Source organism: Bubalus kerabau, chromosome 14, assembly GCF_029407905.1.
Source record: "Bubalus kerabau isolate K-KA32 ecotype Philippines breed swamp buffalo chromosome 14, PCC_UOA_SB_1v2, whole genome shotgun sequence".
Lineage (NCBI taxonomy): Eukaryota > Metazoa > Chordata > Mammalia > Artiodactyla > Bovidae > Bubalus > Bubalus kerabau.
The window spans coordinates 48,444,004-48,470,045 of NC_073637.1; the positions used below are offsets into that span (position 1 = coordinate 48,444,004).

The window sequence follows — 26,042 nt, forward strand, 5'->3', positions numbered from 1 at the left end:
AGAAAGCTTCTTCATCAAACGGCATTTTCAACATTACTGGGCTGTGTGTTTTTTGGGGGCTGTTGTGCCTTCACAGAGGTTTTGAAATGTAACCACATTTCAGGATGAAAATGTGAAGTGAAAATGCTAACGCAGTAAACACCAATAGTAGAAGTGCTGTTATGGGCCTTTCTGCTTGAAGGGTTTTGTGTTTTTGGTGTGTTCATGTATTCTTTGGGAAAAAAAAAAAAAAAAAAAAACATCAAGCCTGCTTAGTCACTGCTCCCTCCCACCTGCCCAATTGAAGGAAGTTTCAAACCTTTCACCTTCACTCAGAATTCACGTGAATTATTGGCACCTGCTTGGGGGTTCAGTGAAAACACTTCATCAGCATTTTCTTCAAAAATTCTCATTTATTTTCTGGCAGTTTTGACTTGATATTTCCATTTGGTGGTCTTTTCATTGTATTTCCTGGTTCTTAACAGAATATAAGCTTACCCTTAGAGTGAAAGAAAGAATCAGGACATAAAATATCTGGGCATGTCTAGCCCAACATACATTAAAAAAGAAAAAATATATGTATCACTATATATATTATCTTCCACTGTTTGGAATGAGGTGATGCCACAAAATCTGATGAGTTATTTATTTATCCCTGCAAGTATTTTTTAAGCCCCATGTTCCAGATAGTAAGATATAGGAGAGTGAGCTAGACATTCAAAACCACTGCCCTAAAGGGACCTGTTTTCTTCTTCTTGGTGTGTGTGTATAGAAGATAGATGATTCATAAATTAGCAAGACCTTTTCTGGCTACAGCAAGGTCCATGAAAGGAACAAACTGTCCGTCTCAAAGGAAGGAGGCTAAGACAGGGGAGCTGGATGTTCAGGTCATGGTCAATGTTCAAAGAATCCTTTATGGAAAATGGGTAGGGGCAGAGAGTGGGCAGGTGTCTTAGGCTCGTTTTGATATGGTTTAATGAAGAGTGCTGTAAACGTTGTGTACCCTTCAAAGTTCGTGTTGAAACATAATCCCCAGTGGGGTGGTATTTGGAGGTGGGGTCCTTTGCAGGGTGGTTAGGTCATGAGGGTGGAGCTCGTGTGAGTGGCTTTAGAGTCCTTATAAAAGAGACCTCAGAGAGACCCCTGGCCTCTTGTGTGAGGACACAGCAAGAACACGGCAGTCTAAGAACTACAAAATGGATTCTCATGAGACACCGAACTCTGCCAGAACTTTGATCTTGTGTTTCTCAGCCTCCAAGAAGCATGAGAGGTATATGTCCATTGTTACAAGCCACTCAGTTTATGGCATTTGTGCTATAGCAACCCAAGTGAACAAGACAAAGAGTGATGGCTTGACATGAGACAAGGCTAACTTCAAATCTCAAATTTACTTCTTGGATGTCCTCTTAGGGAGGCGTAATCTCTACCATGCATAGTTGTTAAGAGGAGTAAAGACGAGCACAGGGCTCCAGGGCAGTCAGTGCTCAGTCATCAGTAAGTGCTCTCAAAAGTGTGAGGTGTCCTATGTGTAGCTAGAGCCTCAGTGAATGCAAGTTTGGAAGAAGGGGAACGGCTGATCATAAATGAAAATTAAAATCACCTAGTTTAATTAGGCTGCTAGCTGAGAGAAGTCCTGGAGGCTGTGTCAAAATAAGAGTCAAAGAGTGGACGGCAGGCCTTTCCCCCTGCCTGCTTCCCTGCCTTATATATTTAAACTGAATTTGCATTTAATTTATTAAGGGAGCAAATAAATCTCTAATGCAAGTCATTCTTTTTGTGATTTGTCATTATTCAGCAAGTCTTTTTTTTTAAACATTATGTTTTAAATGCTCTTAGGATTTATGTCTCTCTCTCTTGCATTAAAACAAAATGCTTTTGGGACCCAGAACTCAAATTCTTTTTAAGTTTTTTTTTTTTTTTTAACTTCCTTTAAAATCTCTTCTTGATATAATGAGATATCTGGAATTGTTTCAAAGGAGGACAATTGAAAGACTAAAAACTGACTCATCCAAAGATACTTACCCAGCTGGTTATGGAGAAGAGAATAGATTTTGGCCCTTTCAGTTTTCAGTGGAGAACTCATATTTGGTTTTAACTAATGTGTAAAATTAGGCAGAGCACACGCAACAGTATGCATGCAGGCTTCGTCAGAGCAGTCAGATCATTAAAGTGTGTGTGTATAACAGAAAATAAATACAGAGCCCCCTTTTCTGACTTGTTGTAAGAGTCGATTTCTTTTCCTCATCTTTTTACCTGAAAATTATAAAGCGCTTGAGGGCAGGCATTGGTGTTTAGATGTGTGTGTATGCGTGTGTCCATGTGTATACCTGTGCACGCTCATGGCCACCTCTCATGCCTTTCCCTAATGCACACTTGTATATCTCGAGGTCAGTGGGAGACTTGTTTATTTCATACAGGTGTTTTCCTTAGAATATTCTGGAGAAAAGTTTGAAGAGAGCCATCTGCATTGATCATAAAGTTAGGAAATTTGAACTATAAAATGATGCTGAGATAGGAATTTAAATTCCCTTTGTCAATTTCTTACAAGGACTTTTTGAGGCCAATGTTTCCTACTCTTGCTTGAATATAAGCATCTCTTGGGGAGCAAAATTTGGATTGTCTGGTTTCTTCCCCAGAGATTGCCATTGACTTAGCCTGGCTATGATAAAGCAGATTCTTTATACAGTAAGTTAAGACGGGAAGAAGATAAAAGTTCACTTGGAAGAAGAGTATTGCAGGAATAGGGAACAGAGTTGGCAAAGTCTTGCAGGTTCAAAAGAGCATTGGAGAAAGGGGTGTTGTGACTGAAGGGTGCTGGGTGGTCAAGTGGGGAAGATGAACCCCAGGAGGTAATTGACAGACACATGGTCTAGGGCCTTGTGTATAAAGCTCAAGTGTTCTTCATGGTGTGCCTAGTGCCTCATTCAATGTGTATGTTTTTTTGTCCTTACCAATGATCACAAAAGTAACATTTGTCCTTTAAAAATGGAAACATTGTAGAATAAATTGATCCCCAAAGCAAAATGTTCCCACAATTCTACCCTGTCCAACTTCAGTGAAATTGTTATTGTAAAGTGTTTGGTGAATCAGATACTATTCTTGTTCAGTCACTAAGTCATGTCCAACTCTTTGTGACCCCACGGACTGCAGCTCACCAGGCTTCCCTGTCCTTCACTATTTCACGGCGTTTGCTCAAATTCGTGTCCATTGAGTCTGTGACACTGTCTAACCATCTCATCCTCTGTCTTCCCTGTCTCCTCATGCCCTCAATCTTTCCCAGCATCAGGGTCTTTTCCAGTGAGAGCCCTATGAATCAGACAAGTGATTTAGAATTACAAGTCTGGTGGTGGAATGCAGCGGGAAAAGGGTCCAGCTTAGAGATAAGGTGTGATGTCATTTCAGTGTTCCAGGCAGGAGATGAATTAGGCTCTAAACTAAGGCCTAGGAGGATGCAGAAGAGGGGAGGCAGCCGAGAGATATTTAGACAGTGGAATGGATAGGATGTGGGGGAGTGAGAAAGGCCGAAGGAACCAGAGGGACCTCTGAGGCTTCTGGCTGGATTAACTGACTGACAGGGGCATTGTATCCTTAAGGACACTTAGGATTCTAGTGGGAGATCATATGATTGGAGACATGTCAAATTTGAAGGGCCCAGGGGTGTGTGTGGATGAGGATATCTGTTAGCCTTCTGGAATTTTGAAAGTGGAATTTAGGAGTGAGTTGGAATTTTAAGAATATAGATTTGGAAGCCACAGAGACATGAACTGCCCCCCCACCGCCCCCCCCCCCCCAAAAAAAGAGAGAAATACAGAGTCAGGGAGGCAAGAAAAATAATAGTAAAATGGGTCATAACTGATTAAGAGCTTTTGTTTGTAAGGCTTAATGAGATAAGGGCAACACTCAGACTTCAGGGAGAGGGATGGGAAAAGTATCTCCAGAGGTCACAAAGAGGTTATAGGATCTGTTCTCATGAATCCATGAAATTCAACTTCTCATGCTGAAAAAGTAGAACATTCCTACAGGAGCCATCATATCAACTTTCTGTTGTTTTGTTTTTCTAACTTGAAAGAGGTTCAAATGCAGAGTATTTATAAATTCAGAGAAATGTTCAATTTAGATTCCAAGTGTGGTCATTCCCATAACTATGTGGTGAAAGAAATCATGTTTTTGATGATTATACGGTTTTAAATATTGTACTAAAAAACTGTGACTGTTATGAGTTTTGGATTTGCTGGTGTGTGTGTTTGAATTGAGTTACAGAAATTACATCTGAAATCATTTTTCTGGGGGTTATTTTCATTTTAACATAAATTTTTTTCTATTTTTTCCTCTAAAAATTCTAGATTAAGAAGAAATGATAAGCCTAAAGTTACAAAGTTTAAACTTAAAAAAAAGGCAAATTTAGTTTTAAAATTTACAATAGCTGTATTGTCGGTGGATTTGCGGCGGATTCTGTAGAGTGTGGTTTTGGAAAATACATTGACTTTTCATGGCTTCAGATGCGGTTGACTTCCCAGCGCTGCCACTCATGGGCTCTTGGAAGTGACTCAGGACCTCTGAGCTCCAGGCTCTTGTTTGCAACTTAGGATGGCTATGCGCATTGCACGGGAGAGTTTCAGGGTTAAGTTACACTTTGGATGAAAACCCGAGCCCAGTTCTAACCTGTCCTGGGTTGGTATTCAAAACATGTCCATTCCCTTTCTATTCTTTACTTCCCATCCTCCCTCCCACAAAAGTCATGCTCTGTTTTGTTAAGACCCTTTTGTAATGCTCTCTTTTGCATGCTTTCTCTCAGTCCTAAGTCATGTCCCACTCTTTGTGACTCCATGGACTGTAGCCCGCCAGAACTGCTCTGTCCATGGAATTCTCCAGGCAAGAATACTGGAGTGGGTAGCCGTTCCCTTCTCCAGGGGATCTTCCCAACCCAGGGATTGAACCCAGGTATCCCGCATTGCAGACAGATTCTTTACCACTGAATGCTCTATTTTAACATGATACTAAACATATTGTCAGAAACCATGCTTTCCAAAGCATCTGGTGTAGTTTTATCATTTCTAACTTAGCTATTTTCATTAAAAATTTGAAAACTTTTTAGCTTTATAAACTTGCCTTTTGTTGTTAATGTTTGGGTTAGGGGGACAGTTTCTAGTCCTACTTTTCTGATGGCAGCTGCCCTGCTTGCCCCGCAGTGATTTCCCTGTGTCCTAACGGCATGACGGGTGTCATGCTTTGGCCATTGGTGTAGTTACTCATCCTGCCTCTGCAGCCTTTGGCAAGGATAGAATTAGAGAGGTCCCTGACCCAGTCCCCTGTGTGAATTGGTGGCTGTCCTGAATGTCACAGCAGCCTAAAATGTAGACCCCATCAGGAATGCAACAAGTGAGAATTTTGTCCGGTGCTACCCCGTCCCACAGTGCTGCCTGCCATCAGGACCGCTGTGACTTTGCATGTGTGTGTGGAGCCGGAACACTGTCACATTCATATCTGTGTGATCTAATGCCATTTTGCTTTTCTATCACCATCAGGGCTGCAGTTGTTTCTTTGCCTACAAATAACCAGCCCACCATCTAGAACTCTGAGAGATGCTATCGGACTTTATCAGACTTCTCTTTGAGAAGCAGATAGACTCTGCTCAGGTTCCAGAAATGTTGTCTTAAGATAGCTGGAAGGAAGTGTTTGAAATGGCACATATGCTTGTGATGCTGGTAACCAAGGAAACGTGTCCCTAATGCAAAGCTTCCTTTAAAAAAATGATAGTACCTTTGGAGGATTGTCTCAGAATCACCCACAGGAAGAGTCCAAAGGGACTGTAAATTAAACTAGGTCACTTCTAGAAATTGTGTCAAGAATGAACAAAGTACACGAACTGCCTCTTTAAAAATAGAAGAGCAACCCAATACATTGGAGATATGGTATTCTGGCATCTGAACAATCTGAGTCCTACATCCATTATAATGCATGTTGGATAAATCTTACTCTGCTCATGTGTTATTATTTTTATTATTATCATCATTCTCAGTTTGTCTCCTATTCCCAATTAATCTTTAGATTCTGTCCACCTTTTTTGTAACATGATTAAAATTATATAGTGATTGTTCCATGCAACAGCTACCTAGAAGGCATGAAGTGAAAGTGAAAGTTGCTCAATCCTGTCCAACTCTTTGTGACCCCATGGACTGTAGCCTGCCAGGTTCCTCTGCCCATGAAATTCTCCAGGCAAGAATACTGGAGTGGATAGCTGTTCTGTTCTTCAAGGGGTCTTCCTGACCCAGGGATCGAACCCAGGTCTCCCGCATTGCAGGCAGATTCTTTACTTTCTGAGCCAGCAGGAAAGCATGTATATGGAGTTTGCTAATACATGCATGTTGTGCAGAATCAGAGAAAGTAGAGTTGTTTTAGAAGATACAAACTTTTCTTTCAACAAATGAGACATTGAATTGAGGAAGTGTTACTTAGAGGTAGAAAGCATGCCCTGAATCTGAATATACACATTTTGATGATGTTCTTGACACAAAGACCTGAGTGTTGGTACAGTTCATATAGTGTGATCATCAATACCATTTTAACATTTCTTTTTGTTACAAAAGATTTCTGAGCACTGAACAACAGGGAAAAAAAAAATAGTAAATTTACAAACAGCCGAAGGAGTAGGACAGTCTTGAATGGAAAGGTCTCAATCTCATATGTTACAGCAGCAAGGCAGTCTTTACAAATATGTAGACTGATCTGTCGTGAAAGAACAGAGATCGTGCAGGTGTTTGAGGAACCGCAGTGGGTATAAATACTTAAAGTTACTTCAAGGACTCTTGACGGCCACATGGGTAGCAACCCTGCCTTAGACTTTCTTGTAATAAGCTGTAAACTGAATTAGTGCTGCCTTTTCCTTAAGTGATATGTTTCATAATTAACGAGGTTGAAGTGGAAAGAAGTGTACATAGAATGTTCACTTGAGAGCTAAATTTATACCTGATGCCTGGTTATTAATGAAATTATATACTTGGGAATACAATTTCAGTTTAGCTTAAAAGTTAAATTCCCACTGTGTATGAAAGATACTATGGAACCTTGATAGATCTTAAAGATACTAGATTATGTTAGAGTCATGAAAGTGAGCACGGACCCTGAGACAAATCTGTATTGTCTGAAAGCTGTGGTTCTCAAACAGCCATGGGCACCATAATCACCTGGAGGGCTCCTGCTATAGGTTGCTGGGCCTTGTCCCCACATTTCTGATTCACTGGGTGTAGGGGGAGCCTGAGAATTGGAGTTTCTAAGAAGTTCTCAGCAGATGTTGCTGCCTCTGCTCCAGAAACTGCTCTGAGGACCATGGATTAAAGGAAACCCAACAGTTTACTTCATTTTACATGAGCACTCCAATTAACCTGGTGCATTCATTTTATACTCATCCTACTTGCTCAGCCAGTGACTTAAAGACTGTGGCCCCTTAGATGGAACGTCCTAAGCATGGTGCCTGGTCAGTGTTTCACAAGTGGCTTTAGGGCTGAGGAAGAACTGTAGTTTGTCCTGTTGCCAGTGGGAGTGGTACATACACTTTCTTCCATCATGGCTACCAATATCTCACCCATCACCTTGTGTAAAGTTTTTGAAAATTGAACCATCATCTTCAGCAAAGCCTAAATCATAAAGAAGTGTCAAAGTTCACGTTGAAATTTAACCTTAAGAAAAGGGAACTCTTGTGCACTGTTGGTGGACATATAAGTTGGTACGACCATTATGGAAAACAGCCAGTATGGAGGTTTCTCAAAAAAAAAAAAAAAAAGCAAGCTATCATGTGACTCAGCAGTCTCACTTCTGGGTATATACTCAAGTGAAATGAGATCAGTTTCACAAACAGATAGCTACACTCCTATGTTCACTGCAGCATTTTTCACAGTAGCCAAAATATAAAAACAAGCTAAGTGCACTGGAGAAGGAAATGGCAACCCACTCCAGTGTTCTTGCCTGGAGAGTCCCAGGGACAGGGGAGCCTGGTGGGCTGCCGTCTATGGGGTCCCACGGAGTCGGACACGACTGAATCGACTTAGCAGCAGCAGCAGCAAGTGTACATCAGTGGTTGGAAATTTAAAATGTGGTATGTGAATACAATGCAATGCCATTCAGCCATAAAAAAGAAGGAATTCCTGTAATTCGCAACAATATGGACAAACCTTGTGAGTATAATGCTCAGTGAAATAATCTAGATGGAGCAAGACACATACTGTGTGGTATGTATGTATGGAATCTGAATAAGTCACACTCACAGAAGCAGTAAGTAGAACTGTGGTTGTCAGGAGCTGGGTGTGGGGGAAATGACATGTAGGTCAACGAGCATAAACTTTCAGTTATAAGATGAATAAGTTCTGGGAATTTAATGTACAACATGGTAAGCCTAGTTAATAATAGTGTGTTGCATACTTGAGACTTACCAAAAGAGTAGACCTCAGTTGTTCCTACTACCACCACCAGAAAAAGGGTGAATATGTGAAAAAAAGGAAAAGAAAACAAGGGAGGGAGGAAGGAAGAAAGTCAGCTTACCCTTACATGAGACAGACTGTGACCTTCTCTTTGAGGGTCAGGTATGGAGAGGTATAAAAAGTACATTTTTAGTTGAACGTGGGTGGTCTGATGAAGATGAGTCTAGTCGAGGGGGAGTAGACATTAGAGTTCAAAAGTCAAAGACTCTCTGTCCACCGAGGAGTTTTATTGGCTCTAAAGCCTTTTAATTTTGAATTATTTGCTGACTTTAACTGAAGATTTTTCATTAAAAAAAAAAAAAAATCCAAATTTCTGGCTTCTGTTGGATGAAAAGTTAGAAGTTGTGGAAACTCCAGATCCAGATTCTTACTCATCAGCCGTTCGCTGTCACTGCGTGGCTGCTGTTTCCTCCTCCGCGTGTTCCCCATTTAGACTAGGCAGGACCTCTCCTGTCCGTCTTTGTCCTTCGCTCTCAGCTGTGACACCCTTGGGCCTTTCTCATCCATCGGCACTCATGCTGACTACTGATGCCCTCTGCATCATTAGATGCAGATCCAGCATTATCTGCATCCTCTTTCATGGTAAATGCCAGTGGGGAGAAGGGAAGCATTTAGTCACTTCAAAGACCTTTACAAATTGAACAGTGAAAGTGGTCAGGTGTCTCTTTATTTCTTATTCTGTGTTTTCATCCTCCCTTTACTTGGGGAAAGGGAGAGGAGAAAAGAATTATACTTTCTAGAAACAGAAGCCAAGACCTGGGTGCTTAGGCACTCAGTTATATCTGACTCTTTGCAACTCCATGGACTGTAGCCTGCCAGGCTCCTCTGTCCATGGGATTTTCCAGGCAAGAATACTGGAGTGGGTCGCCATTTGCTTCTTCAGAGGATCTTCCTGACCCAGGGATAGAATCTGTGTCTCCTGCATTGCAGGTGGATTCTTTACTTACTGAACCATCAGGGAAGCCCAGAGAACTCTCTAATTTCTCTTTCTAAACTATAGACCTGGGATCAAGATGATGATATTCCTGATAAGAGAATATGTGCTCGTTGCTGGTTTAATTCTTGTTTGTACGGTATAGACATTTTTCTTTTCTGAATCCTGCTATTTGTTTGTCCCTCTGGTATTTCTTTTCCCATTTGCTCTCAGCACCTTGAATCTGCCCTGCTCAGGTTGGTTTTCATATCCTTAACTTCTGTGCATCTGGGAAGACACAGAGCAGAAGGAAATCTTTCTCACAAAATCTTGGACTTGCATGACCCACACTGTGGTTATTTTCTTTGAGGGAGATATTCTAAGTGTCTCTGGGAGAAAAGCCTGGGTTTAAATCTGATCATTATCAGATTGAGAGCTAAATACTTTGGCAACTTTCAGGAGGAAATATCCCTGGGAATTTTCTGGATAAACATATCATTCTTACGTCTTGACAGTGTGCAGAAATTCAGGCCACCCACATTGTGTGGGGTCCAGAACTGTTTGGTGAAGTTTAAATGATGTGTTTTCAGAGTTTGGTTGAACTTGTAATTTAACCTGGGGGAGAGTAAACAATACTTGTGGGAAAATATTTGTGCTCAAAATCAATAAGGAGCAGGCAGTACATTGCCCACACTGAGAGCTCTATCTACTTCGCAGCTGAAGTCAGTACCCCGTGGCATTTGTCAAGAGCGGGAAAAGGAGTGAAGATGTTGTCTTGGTTGGGCATGCTGACTTGCTAAAGACCACGCCTACTGACTCTTTGTCTTAGGATATTCAAGTCAAAGTTTATCCACAGACGAATAATCAGCGAGATTTATTCAGCATTTCCTTTGTGCCACATGGTGCATCATAGAAAGTTAGCATTATCAAGAGTCTCATTTTGGGGATAGACAGACTGTCTCTTGGAGAAGTCAGTTACCCTGTGGTGTTTCACAGCTCGTAGGTGAAAGCGCCAGACCCGAGTTCACCTTTTGTCATTTCTCTCTCTGATTTTTGGTTTTAAGCCATTGTGATCTGGGTCCATCTTACTTTAAATTAATTTTTTAAGTTAATTATTTTTGGCTCTGTTGGGTCTTCATTGCTGCACAGGCTTTTCTCTAGCTGTGGCAAGCGAGGGCTCCTCTCCAGTTGTGGTTCACAGGCTTCTCATTGCAGTGGTTTCTCTTGTTTCTGAGCACAGGTTCTAAGTGCACGGGCTTTGTAGTTGCTGCTCCCAGGCTCTAGAGCACAGGTTCAGGAGTTGTGGTGCACACAGACTTAGTTGCCCTGTGGCATGTGGGATCTTCCTGGACCAGGGATCGAACCCGTGTCTCCTGCACTGGCAGGTGGATTTTTTACCACTAAGCCACCAGGGAAGCCCTAGGTCCACCTTTTGAATCACATATTTTGTGTATATGTCCTGGCCCTTGGAAGACTATTCTTTTTATTTTTTTGTACTCATAAATGTTGAATCTACAAATGCATCACTATAAAATTTCTTATTTTAAACTCCTAAACTGGGTGGTCTGTAAAGTTCTTTGGATATTGCTTAGCACACACCATCTATCTGACATGGCCTGAACATGTTTATATATTTAATGAATATTAATGTATATATTATGGTGAGTTCCTCTTACTTTGTAATGCATAGCTTTATGCCTTAAATTTTCTTTTTATTTTTTCCTTCTGTGGTTGATTCCTCCACCAATCAGCCATATATAGAGAGAAATAAGTATTTTAACTCCCTTTCTTTCATTTACGAAAATTGAAAGATACTAGGTTTTCAGACGCCCACCGAAATAAAGTAGGCAGATTCCTATGTTCTGTAAAAAGCACAGCATCTGGTGAACAGAGCGTGTTAGATTTTCCATTGAGAATTCTCACATGTATCCAGTTTTCTGGAGATACCTTGTACTATCCCAGTTAACCTAGAAGTGTGTTTTTATTAAGAATTTCTTTTTCCTTGAGTCCAGATGCATCCCTGCCCTTTGGCTGAGTGATTCTGGGCTATCAGTGGAATATTGATAGCTCTGGGAAGAGAGCGGCTGCTTCAGGGTCCAAGCTTTGGGGTCTGTCGCCATCTATTTTTGTAGACTCTTAAGCATTTTAGTTGTTGTCCTCACCACAAGGGCCTTTGAGGGTTGGGGTCACAACTTTCCCTCTTATTCTCTGGTTGCAGCCACATAATTCGTTGTAAAACTTTCACCTGTAGGTGAAAACTCTCTCTTTTTGGCAACCATGAATTCCCACTGTAATTCATTTAGAAACTGTGTTATTTCTATTAATGGAGGAGTAAGCTCAAACAGGAGAAGGCAATGGCACCCCACTCCAGTACTCTTGCCTGGAAAATCCCATGGATGGAGGAGCCTGGTGGGCTGCAGTCCATGAGGTTGCTAAGAGTTGGACATGACTGAGTGATTTCACTTTCACTTTTCACTTTCATGCATTGGAGAAGGAAATGGCAACCCACTCCAGGGTTCTTGCCTGGAAAATCCCAGAAACCGGGGAGCCTGGTGGGCTGCCGTCTATGGGGTCGCACAGAGTCGGACACGACTGAAGTGACTTAGCAGCAAGCTCAAACATCCAACAGCCTGGCTCATATGTGTTGTTAATTGTATATTGTTGATAACTGTAAACTCTGAAATTGCACTAATAAAAGGTAATAATTCCCAGGACAGTCAGAAAGAGAGCTGAGGACGGCTTCAAATTCAGCTCTGGCCAGTTTGCTGTGTTGACTGTGTGTAAGCAAGAAGAAACTGATCTGAGTGACAATAATGCAATGGGAAATTTTTTTGGACTAAATATTGGTGATCACGATGCAACAGACATGAACTTGGGCAAACTCTGGGAGATGTTGACGGACAGGGAAGCCTGACGTACTGTAGCCCATGGGGTTGTGAAGAGTTGGACACGACTTGGTGACTGAACAACAACAACAGGTGATGAGAGATTGAAGACTTTGTGTCAGTACGAGGGCATGATGACGGCCCATGGCTCAGATGGTTTTTTCAGATAATGGCTGAGGGCTTGCAGTGCCATGACAAATGCTTCTCAGAAGTTGTAGCTCAGCCTTATATGGTCAAAAAGGAGTCTTCTTGCCTTTGGATCCACATTTCATGGAAGCTGAGGGCTTCCCTCGTGGCTGAGACAGTAAAGAATCTGCCTGCCTTGTAGGGGACGTGGGTTCAATCCCTGGGTCAGGAAGATCCCCTGAAGAAGTGCATGGCAACCCACTCCATTATTCTTACATGGAGAATCCCATGACAGAGGAGCTTGGTGGGCTACAGTCCATGGGGTTGCAAAGAGTCGGACACAACTGAGTGACTAACGCTTTCATGGAAACTGATACTCAAGGCAAGCACTTGTAGAGGGAGAAGAGGATGAGGATAAATCAGGTTTGGGCTTGAGTCTGGCTCTGTCCCTTTGCTGAATGCCCTCAGCCAGATCCGTTCAACTCACTAAACTTCAGTTCTTCGAACTTTGTGGAATGTAGCTGCTTTGTTAAGGCCACTATGAGCATTCCCTGAGATAATGTAGGATACTGAGAAATGACTTTGTAAACTCTTTTAAACATGGGGAAACCAGATACCTCCCCTTTCTTAATTTCCCAATGAGACAAATGGGCCCATAGGATGTACCACTGTAAATCTAGTCTTTACACTTGAGGTTCTTTCAGATACCACCCCCAAGTAGTGCTTATAGTTTCTCTCTTAAAAAAAAATTATTAAAAAGTCAGTTTTTGACCTATTCTCTGGGGCTAGAGGTGCCTTTTTTCCCCTTAATGTTAACCCAGATTCTCATAGCTTGCACTGGGTCATTACTTCGGGCAATCTGATGCCTGAGAAGATCTTGTTCTCTGTGTTTCAAATGAACCCTCTTGGGCTTGGAAAAGGCGCTGTCGAGAATGTGTGCCTAACCGACTGTTGAAGGTATTAGACGTAGCCCGAGAATCTGGTGCATCAGCAGATGACGTTTGTTGTTAGTAGCTATCACCATTTCCCCCCAGAGATAAAAGACATGCCAGCCCCTAACAATTAAGTTTGACTGTAACAGCATTTATGGCAGAGCTGAAAATCAACTAAAAGTCAAGTTACTACTCGTGGCTTAGCAGAAGTCAGACTCCTCAACATGGGTGGGGGAATGAATATGTTGTGTCCTTCAAGGAGAGATCTCAGAAGTTTATTCTACCCTTTTGAAATTGTGGCAGTTTATATTTTATTAAAAACCTATAACTGGGAGGCATATTTGTTATGTTTAATTGCATTCAAAGAAATAAAAGTAGCAGAGTTGAAAGAGAGGCGTCTAGAAGACATTGTTACCTTTTAAAGTCTTTGTCAAGATTACACCATAGACTCTGAGCAAACAAGAAGTGATAATCCAAGCTTTTCATCTTGGGATTCTAATGAAGTACATCCTTTCGCTGTACTGTTTTCTCCTGCAGTCCTCACTTCAGTGGAGCACAGAGAGTGTCTTGGACAGGGGAGGTGGCATCCTCTCTGAAGTGGAGGCTGACTTCTCTTAGAAGAGTTAGTATGGATCGCAAGATCCCAAGAAGATCGCAGGGCTGGGCTTGGGCCCCCGGTCTCCACCTGTCTGGATGGAGACCTCCGTGTAGTTTCATCATGGCAAGAGGACGAGCCGTATCTCCTAGGCTCTGCATAACTGCAACCTCTGGAACTCGAGAGGCAATCCTTGCGTTCAGAGCGTGGCACCTCTTTTCGGCATGTGCTTTTTTCTTGCATTTTTTGTTCCCTGCAAAACTTCCTGCAGCCAAAGATTGATGTGCCTGGGTGATTTATGGCAGTGATTGTCAGGGACTTTTGAAACCCATCCACTTTCAGGATTCGGCTTCTCATTTCTTGTCATTTGTGGCACATTTGATGAATTCTCACTATCAGCTGACATGTTTCATAATTGTCAAAACTTTGATGGAACTGGTATTTCTGGGAAAACAACAACAGCAACAAGAATGGGAGAAAGAAAAAACAAAACTCCTTTAATCACTTTTTTTCCCTGTGCCCCAAACTGCTCTGTAGGAGGTTCTCAGCCCCCTCATTTAGCCGCTCAGTGACTCGCTGACCTTGCAAGCCCGTCCGCCTCGCTCTCTTTTTTTCCAGCCTTCTGCCTGTGCTTACCAGGCCTTGTATTTTGCTTGTTTGGACCTTTTCTGCTCCAGATGGTAAACGCTGTTGAAAGTAGCAGTTTGGAGAAAGTTTCTTTTGCCTTCAGTTGTCTTTCAAGGCACATCTGAGTGGGGCTGGAGTAGATAGTATCAAGCTCTTTCCCTTATCTTAAAGCTGGTGTTGGTTTATTTTGTTTTTGTATTTATTCCACAAGCCAACATTCTTTGGCTGCAATGTCGGCTCTCCAGGTCTTTGGCTGCTTTTACAACCTAGAAACGCGTTTTGCGTTTTGCACTTTGCCCTTTCTTCTCTTCACAGTGAAGGCAGCAAGCATCAGTCAGGGATGGATCTGGTCCCTTATTAAGTAGAGTTGATTTTGTTGTTTACTTTGCTTTTCCTTTCCTTTTCTATTCTTTTCTATTTCATTTCATTTTCATTTTATTTTTGCCCACCTTAGTCCTGTGCATCTTTCTCATTCAGTAAAAAAAAATTAATATTAATAGCAACTGACTTCCTTCCCACTCTGCCCCCAGGATGCAGTGACAATGAGGTCTTTCTTTTACCCTGGCTTATAGTTTCTCAGTTTCCTTCCCCAGAAGCAATTACTAATATCAGTTTCTTTTGTATCCTTTCAAAGATAGTCTATGCACATATAAGGATTCATTAGCACACATACATAGAAACACACATATACAAACATCAAGAACTCATATAAATCTGAGCTTCTCACACTACTGTTTAGAACATATTAATATCTGTCATCTCCCTCCTGCAATTTAGGTGAAAGACAGTCTAAGTCCTGTGAGGATGCGCCTCGTGTGATCTGGTTCCTCGCTGACTCTCCAGCTCATTATCTGGGTCTTCCTCTTACTAAATTCCCCAAGCTCAACCCTAGTTCTTCTGTTAGTCCCGCAAACAGAAGCCTTCCCTGGTGCCTCACAACAGTTACCTGGACTGTTCATTTGTAGCATATATCATAGTTTTTAAATTCTGTATTTATATGACTGAATAGTGTCTTTCCTCTTCTAAACTGCAAGTTCCATGAAGACAGGCAGCTTTGTTTTGCTTTGCTTTTTCCTTCCCTTTTGCTTTTTTCCTTCCTCCCTCCCTCCCTCCCTTTTCTCAAGCCCTTTTATCCTGGAGCCTGTGCTTTGCCTGAAGTATACATAGCAGAGTTGCATAGATCACAGTTGCATGAATGGATAATGAATGACAAATGGTTGACTGGATGGATAAACGTATGGTCGAAGTTTCCTTTGGGTAGGGAGGAAATGCTGCCTTCTGGAAAACAGTTGCATTTTACTGTCAAACACATTTTCAGTCCATAGCATTATCTTTTTGTTGTTTCCTACCAATTCCTAAGAAGTTAGCCATCCTAGAAAGGTTGATCATAAAACAATGTCAAGAAGAATCTTGGTTAAGTAGGGTTCTTCCTTCTATTTTTATTTTTATTGTGGTTTATTTTTTGAAACATAAACACTGCCCCCCCCCTTTTTTTAATTCTTTCACATTGTCATTTCTCAATCCAGAAAATAAGATAGGGTAGATTGGTGAGAAGAAGAAGGCAAAGTGGACTTCTGGTCCACTGAAGGCGAGACCCCTGTCAGATATCTTTGTTCCCAGCATCTGGCACAAGTGCTTAGTACCTGATCTGGAGCCAAAATGGGACAGTGGACAAATATGTGGCAGAAAGGAAGAAATGGCACTGCTAGTTCCAGAGCTGACATTATCATGAGTGAACTGAGTGAACCACTCTGTTTCTTTGCTCAAGTCTTGAGTCTGATAAGCTGCTTGAGATCTGTATTACTTATGCTGCAGCCACTTTTTCAAATTTACCATCACTTTTTTCCTTTTTAGTTTTTTCCTTTAACTCTCAAGTTTTCATCTTGTGTCTGTAAAACTACAGAAAGTATTGGGAGCCTTTAGGGCAGGGATGGTGTGATGAATTGTTAGGTACAGCTCAGCATCTGGTCTTGGCGCTCATGCATTTTTCAAGGTTGATCACTGTGTTTTTCTCTTAGCCTAGGATTCAGTTTACAGTAACATCAGTCCACTTCTTGGATCTCAGATGTTCAAGAGAGTCAAGGTATTCCTGTTTAACTGAGCTTTCTTCTAAATCAGAGTCAAGGAAGGGGTACTTGTTGCTATTATCCATTGTGTGGATTGTGGCAGCACCATACATAATTGACAATGGTCAGGAACCTTCCTTCTTAATAAGAATTCTGGAGATATTTATAATTAGCCCATTGCTTGTTTGTTACTGGATTTGAAGTGCTTGAAAAATCTCTCAAGTCAATTTCTCTCTACCTTATTCCCTACAAATTTCCTTTTTCCTTAGCTAATCACAAAAACCAAGCTAACCCTAAGTCATTCTAAGTAGTGAAATGGTTTTGCTCTTTTATGAAGCATTTGAAATACAGTGTCACATTTGGTTATTTTCCAGGAAGTAATGGGACCTTGCTCTGAAATTTCATGTGGTTTGTGACTTCGTTTATGACACCAGATGAAAGCCACAGACTTAAATCCCCTAGCCACTTGTTCCTCTTTTCCTTCCCTTTGTTCACTTGACTTGACTTTTGATACAGTTCTTACATATCAAAATTTGCCTAGGTGCCAAGCTTCATGTTATGAATGATCCAAGGATCAAAGTATTTGACCCTTACTGTCTCCCCAGGTGTTTTCCTCCATAAATGATGGGACACACTTTATTCCAGTCATGAAAAGTAATTGGTTGTTTCTTTTAATCTACCCAGCTGCATTCCAGAAAGTAATAAATCTGAAGTTATTGAAATAATGAACAACAATTACAGACATTATTGGGTTAATCTTGGGAGCTAATCTTAAGGGAAATTAAGAGTGTATCCTTTATTCTATGTCACTCCCCATTCTTCTTTCTTTTTATTTCCTCCATTGTATATTCATGTGTATCAGCTTCACAGATACCAAACAAGTTATTGCTCTTTGGTAACACAATCTTTGGTCTGCCCTGGTGGCTCAGTGGTAAAAATATCCACCTGCTGAGCAGGAGACGAAAGTTCAATCCCTGGGTCGGGAAGATCCCCTGGAGAAGAAAATGGCAACCCACTCCAGTATTCTTGTCTAGGAAATCCCATGGATGAGGAGCCTGGAATGCTATAGTCCGTGGCGTCTAAAGAGTTGGACACAACGGATTGACTAAACAACAATGTCCACAACAACACAATCTGTATCTAACATGAAAGCTGTTACTGAGGTTTCACTGATGGTCAGTTTAGCTGGGGTTTATAAGTCAGAAGGCTTATGGAGATTCTTGGTTTTCAGCCAAGTTTCTATTCTATTTTGGGTGGAAAACCCAAGTCTCTTTCCGCATTCATGAAAATAGATTGATCAGGGTGACTAAAGTGATCAGAGCATAGTGTGGTTTCCAGATGAAGAGCAGAAAGATAAGGACTGGAGAGTGGTGGGATGAAGGGAGATGTGTAGGGTAGGGGCAGGTGGAATGTAGACTTGCTTACCTCATCCCAGGATGCTGGAACAAAAGGGCACCTCTTTAAGCTGGAGGGAGTAGCTTTAGTTCAAATAAAGGGGAATGGAAAGGATTTTCCCAGAGGATAACAAGCATATCGAACCTATTATCCTAAGCATCTGTGCCTGGTGCTTGGCATCTGAAATGCCAGGGCGTGTGTTTAGAGCTGGGTGGTTTAGACAGAATCCAGTGAGGACTTCTCAGTATCCAGCAACATTCAGACACCACCAGCCCCTGAGTTCACCATCACATGGGCAGACAGTCCTGTACAGTGTGTGTTTTGTTGAGATTATCACACATCATAGAGTCCAGTGGAAGCTTAGACTTCTGGTCTGACCCAGGGTGACAGTTTTTATGTTCTTAATACTGGTCATCTTCCAGAAGTGTCCATTTGATCGTGCTCATATCTCAGTACCTGAGCTTCTAACAGAGAAATTTTATTTGAGTCATAAGTTTTTAATGTCAAAAGCTTCCTGACAATTATTAGCTCAATGTTTAGTCCAAAAGAGAGATTAAATACATTTATCTTGTAACTTAGCTATCAAATGACTTTAACCCAATGAGGATTTTCTGGTTGGAAGTAGTTTCATAGGACTTTGGCAGAGAGACCTAAAGATCTCATATTTTAGTGATCATAACAAAACCTTTGTAATATATTATTAATGACCCACTGTATGAAAAACATGTTTCTAGAGGCAACCCAAGGAGTATAGTTAGGTAGTCCTTATCAATTAAAAACTCCCTCTTTTTAAAAAAATTTTTTTCATAAAAGTTCGTATTTGCACAATAAATGATTTATAGAGAAATTTTAATGTGTAAGCTTTCCACCGAGTCTAACTGAAATTAGAAAGCTTTGAAATGAACTCATAAATATTATTCTAACATACAAAAATATACTGGAAGCTGTAAAACATACATACAGCAGTTTATCACTGAAAAGTTAGGCTATATTAAAGGATGTAGATTTGGTTTAACTCTGTCTTCTCCACAGGGCTCAGTGATAACTTTGATGCTCAATGTTTTGCAGAGTCCTTTTTTCTTATAATTGTATTTGTTTATTTTTGGCTGTGCTGGGTCTTCATTGATTCATGGGTTTTTCTCTAGTTGCGTCATGGTCTTCTCATTGCGATGGCTTCTCTTGTCACAGAGCTCAGGCTGTAGGGCTCGTGGGCTTCAGCAGTTGTAGCACCCGGACTCTATAGAGCACAGGCTCAATAGTTGTGGCACTCAGGCTTAGTTGCTCCACAGCATGTGGGATCTTCCCAGAGCAGGGATCAAACCAATGTCTCCTGCATTAGCAGGCAGATTTTGTAAAGTACTTTTTACATATATTGTTTTATGTGATCTGTGGCACCACCCCCTCAAGTCAGAAGGAGAGTTGGTATTACCATTCTGGCCATCCTGGTTTTGTAGGCAAGGGAGCTATGGTGGAGAGAGGCTAAGGGGCTTGTTGGAAGGTCACCAGCACAGCCAAGTAGGGACCTAAGAAGACACAGATTCTATGACTCATAAGTCCAGGTCTCTTTTCCCTCAGTCATGCTAACCCATCATATAATACTATTCGATCAGGCATGGTCTTGAAATAGCCTCAGACAGACCTTAATGCTGAAGGACATATGCTTCCTTTTAATCAGAGAAGACCATGACAGCAAGGATTAGCTTACACTCATCCCTTGTATGCTACTGGCTAGGTGAATATTTGGAAAAGCTCTATATTTGTATCTTTGATCAGATAATACACTAAGCATTGTTTTATAGAGGATTATCGTAGCATCTGTAGTGTGTTTTAGATAACACAATTAATACAGCTCTGATTTCACTCAATGCTTTAAAAACCATCTCTACCTTGGGTACCTCCATCAATAACTAGGTCTGGATCGAAATGTAGCACAAAAGTTAAAAGCAGAGGTGTATGAAGAAAAGACCTCGAGCTGCCTCTCTCTGATTCTAGTGAAGGGGGAAATTTGTAAATAGAAGCTCAAATAGTGTCAGTGAACTCAGTTGTTAGAGTGAACTGTTTTTGCTTTCTGTGGCTGTAGGAACTGAGACCAGATGATTGCAACATCTCCAAATGACATTTTATTAAAATTCTCTCCAGACAAGCATTTTTAGAAGGATTACAAATGCAGATTTTTGGTTCTCTTCCTTTGTTGAAACAAAATAAGTGTTTTTCTGAAGCCATTGGAAGAACAGTAAAATAATAAATGCCAATAAAGGTGGAAGAGAAGCAGAGACTATGAATAATCCCCTAGACTGATAACCAGGGCTGACTGGCCAGCATGGCTATGTTATCTTTTCCACGTTGGACTAGTCAGGGGTCTGCAACATGAGACTATAAAAAGCATTCATTCTGCATGCATTGGATGTATGACTTTTGGTTACTTAACCACTGTTTACTAGAAAGCAGTGTTGGTGGTAATGAAGATGCTAGAATCTGGAACCCAGGGTTCGAGTCCTGGCGGTACCGCTTACCAACCAACTAGGTAAGTAATTTGGGGCAGTTGTTTAACCTTTGCAAATCTAAAAAGGGGATGTTAGCAATATTTCATAATACCCAGTGTTTAAAATAGTGCCTGACACACAGAAACCTTGAGTGTGTTCAAATCAGCATGTTAAGAATGGCTGGGGAGAGACTTCCTGGGCAGTCCAGTGCAGGGGACCCAGGTTTAATTCCCTGGTCAAGGAACTAGATCCTGTGTGCTGCATGCTGTATCTAAGACCTGGTGTAGCCAAAACAACAAAACAAGAAACATGTCAAAATAGAAAATTTTAAATAAAAAAAAAATGGTTTGGGGTGAGAGGAAGAAAGATAAAGACTCCTGGGACCTTACTTAGGGCCTGGGAGATGGCCATTCCATTTCTACAAAGATATAAGGAGTCCTATTCTGGGTGTAAGTGATACGAGATGAATAATTAAGGAAAAGAATCTTTCTTACAGTAGAACCCACCATTTACTTGTGGTTCTGCTAACAATTTAATGTTGGGTTACTTGTATTAATTAGTATTCCTGTTCTGCCCAACCTGTCCCTGATTCACAGACTTTTTATTCCTCTCTCTCTCTTTCTTTCTTTCTACACACACCCACACACACCCACACACACTTTTTTTTTTTGAGGATAACAGTTCAGAGAACCCCTTAGAATTAACTCGTAGTCGAGTCTTAGGTCCCCTTCTGCATAGACATTTGAGTCTATTTCTCCCATTTCTATCTCCTTTTTTTTGGTTGCTAACCTCATCTTACTCCCTCCTAAGGGAAAGAGAAAAGAATTAATTAAAGTTAAGGAAATCATAGTTTTCAGAAATGAAGAAACATGGATTTCTAAAGCTACTCACATTGGACTAGGTTATTTCATGTGTATTTCTTTAAGTCTTTTTTTCTTTTTTAATTTTCTTTTCCCTCTGCCTCTGGAGCTACCAAAAGCACATTGATCACTTTTTACAGCTTTGCCATGATAGGTGCAGTAGTTGTTTTTTTATTGAACCATAGATTGCAGTATTATAAAACACACTCATTCAGAGGAGTAATGAAGGCCATTTTTAATTGCACTTGGGAAGCAGGGCACTATTATTAAATTATACCTGTATCTGTATTGGAAAGAAGAGAGAGAAAACCAGATTGTGTTTCTCTTTTGGGATTTGAGATTTCCCAGAGCTGAAGTGAATTCGGGGCTGCCTGACAAAATTTGGAGCTTCCGCCTTTGGGGAGTGTGAGTCAGAATTTCCCCGGTCCTGTGATTAACCTCATATACCCACAACTATTGCAAATCAGACAACCAAGGGGTCAGTAATCTAAGGTTATTCATTAGCGGGTGCCTGTGTTCGTGCACAGACAGATAGGACACAGGGGTACATGAAGGTTTCAGTTAAAATTTGTATATGTATGTGGTATTAGTTTGCTAGGGCTTTCTTAACAGCCTTCATAAACTTGATGGCTTGAGTAACATCAGCCTCACAGTTCTGGAGGCCAGAAGTCCAAGGTCAAGGTGTTAGCAGGCCTGATTTCTTGTACAGTCTGTTCTAGAGAGTCAGTTTTATATATCACACTTGGCTTCTGGTGGTCTGCTGGCAATTTTGGTGTTTCTTGGCTTATAGAAGCATTTCCCCAATCTTTATATGTATGTATGTGTATACACACACACACACACGCACGTGCTCAGTATTTGGTTCAGATGGTAAAGAATCTGCCTGCAATGCAGGAGACCCAGGTTTGATCCCTGGATTGGGAAGATCCCCTCGAGATAGGAATGGCAACCCACTCCAATATTCTGGTCTGGTGAATTCCATGGACAGAGGAGCCTGGTGGGCTCAGTCCATGGGGTCACAAAGAGTTGGACGCAACTGAGCAACTAACACTTTGACTTTTCACTCTGTATTTGGTTTTTCTTTTAGTATTCATTTGTTTATTTGACTGCATGGGGTTTTAGTTGCAGCATGTGGTGTCTTTGTCGCACCATGAAGGCTCTCCCCTTGTAGTCCATGGACTCTCTAGTCGTGGTATGCAGCCATAGTAGTTGAAGTGTTCAGGCTTAGCTGCTCTGCAACATGTGGGATGTTAGTCCCCGACCAGGAACCGAACCTCAATCCCCTGCAATGCAAACCTGTGTCCCCTGCATTGCAAGGTGGATTCTTAATCACTGGACCACCAGGGAAGTCCTTGTCCCAGTCTTTGCATTCATCTTCATATGGTGCTGTCTGTGTGTGTGTGTTCAAATTTCCTCTTTTTTTAAGGGCACTCATCAGATTGGATTAAGGGCTCGCCCTGCTCCAGTATGACCTCATCCCAATGTAACTAATTACATCCATAACGACCCTATTTCCAAATAAGATCACATCCTAAGGTACTGGGGTTGAAACAGAGGCATTTAGGGGGGCATTATTCAACCAGTTTATCTTTATTGGTATATGTATATATCACAATATTCTGCCATAAGTTGTTGAGAATTTCTAAGAAGGGTGGAAATGAGTTGCAAGGGGAAAAAAATTCCTTGTGCAATGAACAGCACTAATTTCCTTCTTGACATTTCAGGGAAGCATTCTGGAAAGTGAAATTGCTTTGAGTCACTGCATGGAAAATCCTCTGTGAGTGATCATGCCTTTTGTTGCATTCTTCTAAAGATTCTTCTGACATCCCTGTGCTTAGTCCGGAGCCTCCACGTCCGGTGGTTTAGGCATGTGTGTACACGATTGTGCGCAGGGTTGTGTGAAGCCAATTATGGTTGGAAACACTCGCTTAACCAGCAATTAGGTTCCTCATGGTCTTGAATTATGTTGCTTTAAATTAAGATTGTGCAGATTTGAGCTGCTTTGGTAATTTGCAAAAGACATTTTGGAGTTATAACTAGAAATGTAATCTTCCAATTAAGAGGTTTTCTATCTGATACCTGTTTTGTTCATTAAACCGTAGGCTGAGTTTAAGGATTTTTTCTTTAGTTTCCAAAGCAGTGGCATGAGTGTTTGCATACCATCCAGGTGAGCATGGATAGAGGCAGAATCCTGAATCTTTGTCTGGTCCTGACCTCAGCTTTTTAGGACCCAATTCTGGCTCTATTGCTGTTCACTTTAGCAACCAGGTAGAAACAAGCATCAAAAAACTTTACCGTTGAATATAAAACCTGAGGTTTTGCAAGAGAGGAAACCTTTCAAATGTGAGATCTATTGTTTAAATATGAAGTAATATTCTATTATTAACCCAGGCCAGCCAAGACATGCTCTTTAATTAGCCTACAAAAGAGAGGATAATATGTAAGGAGAATGGAGGCGATTTTACTTAGTAATGTCTTAGAGGTTTAAAATTCATCCTAAGGTGATCAGATTTGGATTCAGGGGGACAAAGGGATAGAAATAATTGAAGTTCAAGATGATGGACATCTTATCTTTATAAATAGGATCGTGTCAGTCCCTCTGGGGGAACGGGAGGCCATATGTTGCATTTTCTCTCTTTCATTGCAAATTTTATGAAAGTACCATGCATATCGGGAAGTTCACACATCACAGGTTCTCAGCTTGATGATTTTTCAGAAAGCGAACTCACCTGTGTAACCGGCACCCGGATGAAGAGACAGAACCCCGAAAGGATGCTGTGTCTCTTCCAGTCACCTCGCTCCAGGTTTTGTGATTGTGCTGAAAACTTGTTTTTAACAGTAACTACTGATGATTTCTGAGAGCACACTTCCATCCTGGTGTTGTTTTAGTTGTTGGTTCATTTTTACTGAAAGCACTTTTGTGGTTCTTGTACACCCTCCTGAAGGTTGTGTTCGGTCCTTAGAGTGGAGTGTCCGGTGCTGTGACACAGAGGAGAGGATGGACTTTACTACCCCAGGGACGGTGTCCTCCAGCCACTGCCCACCTTCCCTTCTCCCCAAGTGCCAGGCGCTTTAGTCATGTCCGACTCTCTGCAACCCTAGGGCCTATAGCCCACCAGGCTTCTCGGTCCATGGGATTCTCCAGGAAGAATACTGGAGTGGGTTGTCCTGCCCTTCCCCAGGGGATCTTCCCAATCCAGGGGTCAAACCTGCATCTCCTGTGTCTCCTGCATTGCAGGCAGATTCTTTACCCACTGAACCACCTGGGAAGCCCAACCAATCTGAATTTCCTTTTCCCCACCAACCTGAATCCATGTGGTTCCTTGAAACCAAAGCCTTCTTCACCTTTACCTCCAGCTTTTACACTTGCTGTTACCCCTGTCAGCAGCCCATCTGCCCACGCTGGCTCAGTCCTATTCTGTTAGTTTCCTTGGGTTGTAATAGAGTATCACACACTGGGTGGCTTTAAACAACAGACATTTGTTCTCCTATAGCCCTGGAGGCTAGAAATCCAAAGTTGTTAAGGTGTTGTCAGGGCCATGTTCTCTCTGAAGTCTCTAGGCTTCTTCTCTAGTGTCTTTCAGCTTCTGGTATCTCTAGATATCCTTGGTTGTATGACTGTCACATGACTGTTTTCCTTTTGTCTTTTGTGTTTCTCTGCAAGGATATCATATGGCATTCCCCTCCCTCTTTCTTTTTACTTGAATTATCAGGACTCTAGTCATCTTGGATTAAGGGTCCAACTTATTCAAGTATGATCTCATTTTAATGAATTTTTACCTCTTAACAACCTTATTTCTGAAAAAAGAAATCACATTCTGAAGTGTTGGACTTAGGACTTCAACATCTCTTGAGGGCAACAAATTTCAACCTTCTTTTTCCTCTTTCAACACCTACTTGTCCCTCTTCCTTGGTTTAGATGTCACCTTCTCCGGGAAGTCTTCCATGATGATTTTTTGACCTTGATGTCACTTTGACATCACAACTCCCTCATTGTAATACTTCTTAGCATTTCTTATAATTGTTTCTTTATTTTCACTCTCTATTCAACCCTAAGTAACCTGATGTCAGGGATAATTTAGGGTATTTTAGAGATGTTTGTTTTCAAATTATCAGAAATGTTCCATTATAGTAATTTGCAGGAATTTATGCGTTTTGAGATAACTTGAAATATTGGTACCTGAATCATCTTCATTACCTTTTTTTTCGGGGAGGAAGGAAGTGGTACTTATTTGTAAAAGCTGAAGCTTGATTTAAGCATCACCCGCTGTCTTGAGTTTTTGTCATCGTGGAGGAACACGGTTTCTAAATCCTCGGCTCAAAAGCATATGACTGTCGAGTAGATGTGGCATCCGGTTCTCTCCAGAACCCTTAAGCAGCTTACTGATCCAACAGTTTAAAGACTGTTTACCGGCCATGGTAACATTACTTCTGGTTGCCTGTCTTAATTCATTTTAGATTAATCTGTCTTGTAGACCGAAGGAAAATGAATTGAGTCAGTAACTTCGAGTTATGTAAAATCTGTACAGTGCTAAATAATTGAATGGGGTTTTATGTACAGTCTTGAAATTGGAATGTCAATTTGACACAAATGCTCCAAAACAGAGTGCTAGATGAGTCGATCTGCTCCTCACAAAAAAGCTTTGAAGTTTCCATTCCTGTATCATTCTAGAATGTACCATTGCCCTCCTTCATGGAATATTCAGG

At 41.3% G+C, this 26,042-nt stretch overlaps 1 protein-coding gene and 1 long non-coding RNA gene across 2 annotated transcripts in view; both read left to right on the top strand.

Moving 5' to 3' along the window:
- The window catches only part of LOC129626859 (uncharacterized), a 56,144-nt gene extending 31,278 nt beyond the window's left edge, over positions 1–24,866 (top strand). Inside the window, exons 2-3 of the long non-coding RNA XR_008702263.1 lie at positions 20,434–20,516; positions 22,762–24,866. This is a non-coding gene — a long non-coding RNA (uncharacterized LOC129626859). The remainder of the gene's footprint in view (positions 1–20,433; positions 20,517–22,761) is intronic.
- EXT1 (exostosin glycosyltransferase 1) overlaps positions 1–26,042 on the top strand; it is a 316,389-nt gene that overhangs the window by 76,041 nt on the left and 214,306 nt on the right. The window lies entirely within an intron of this gene.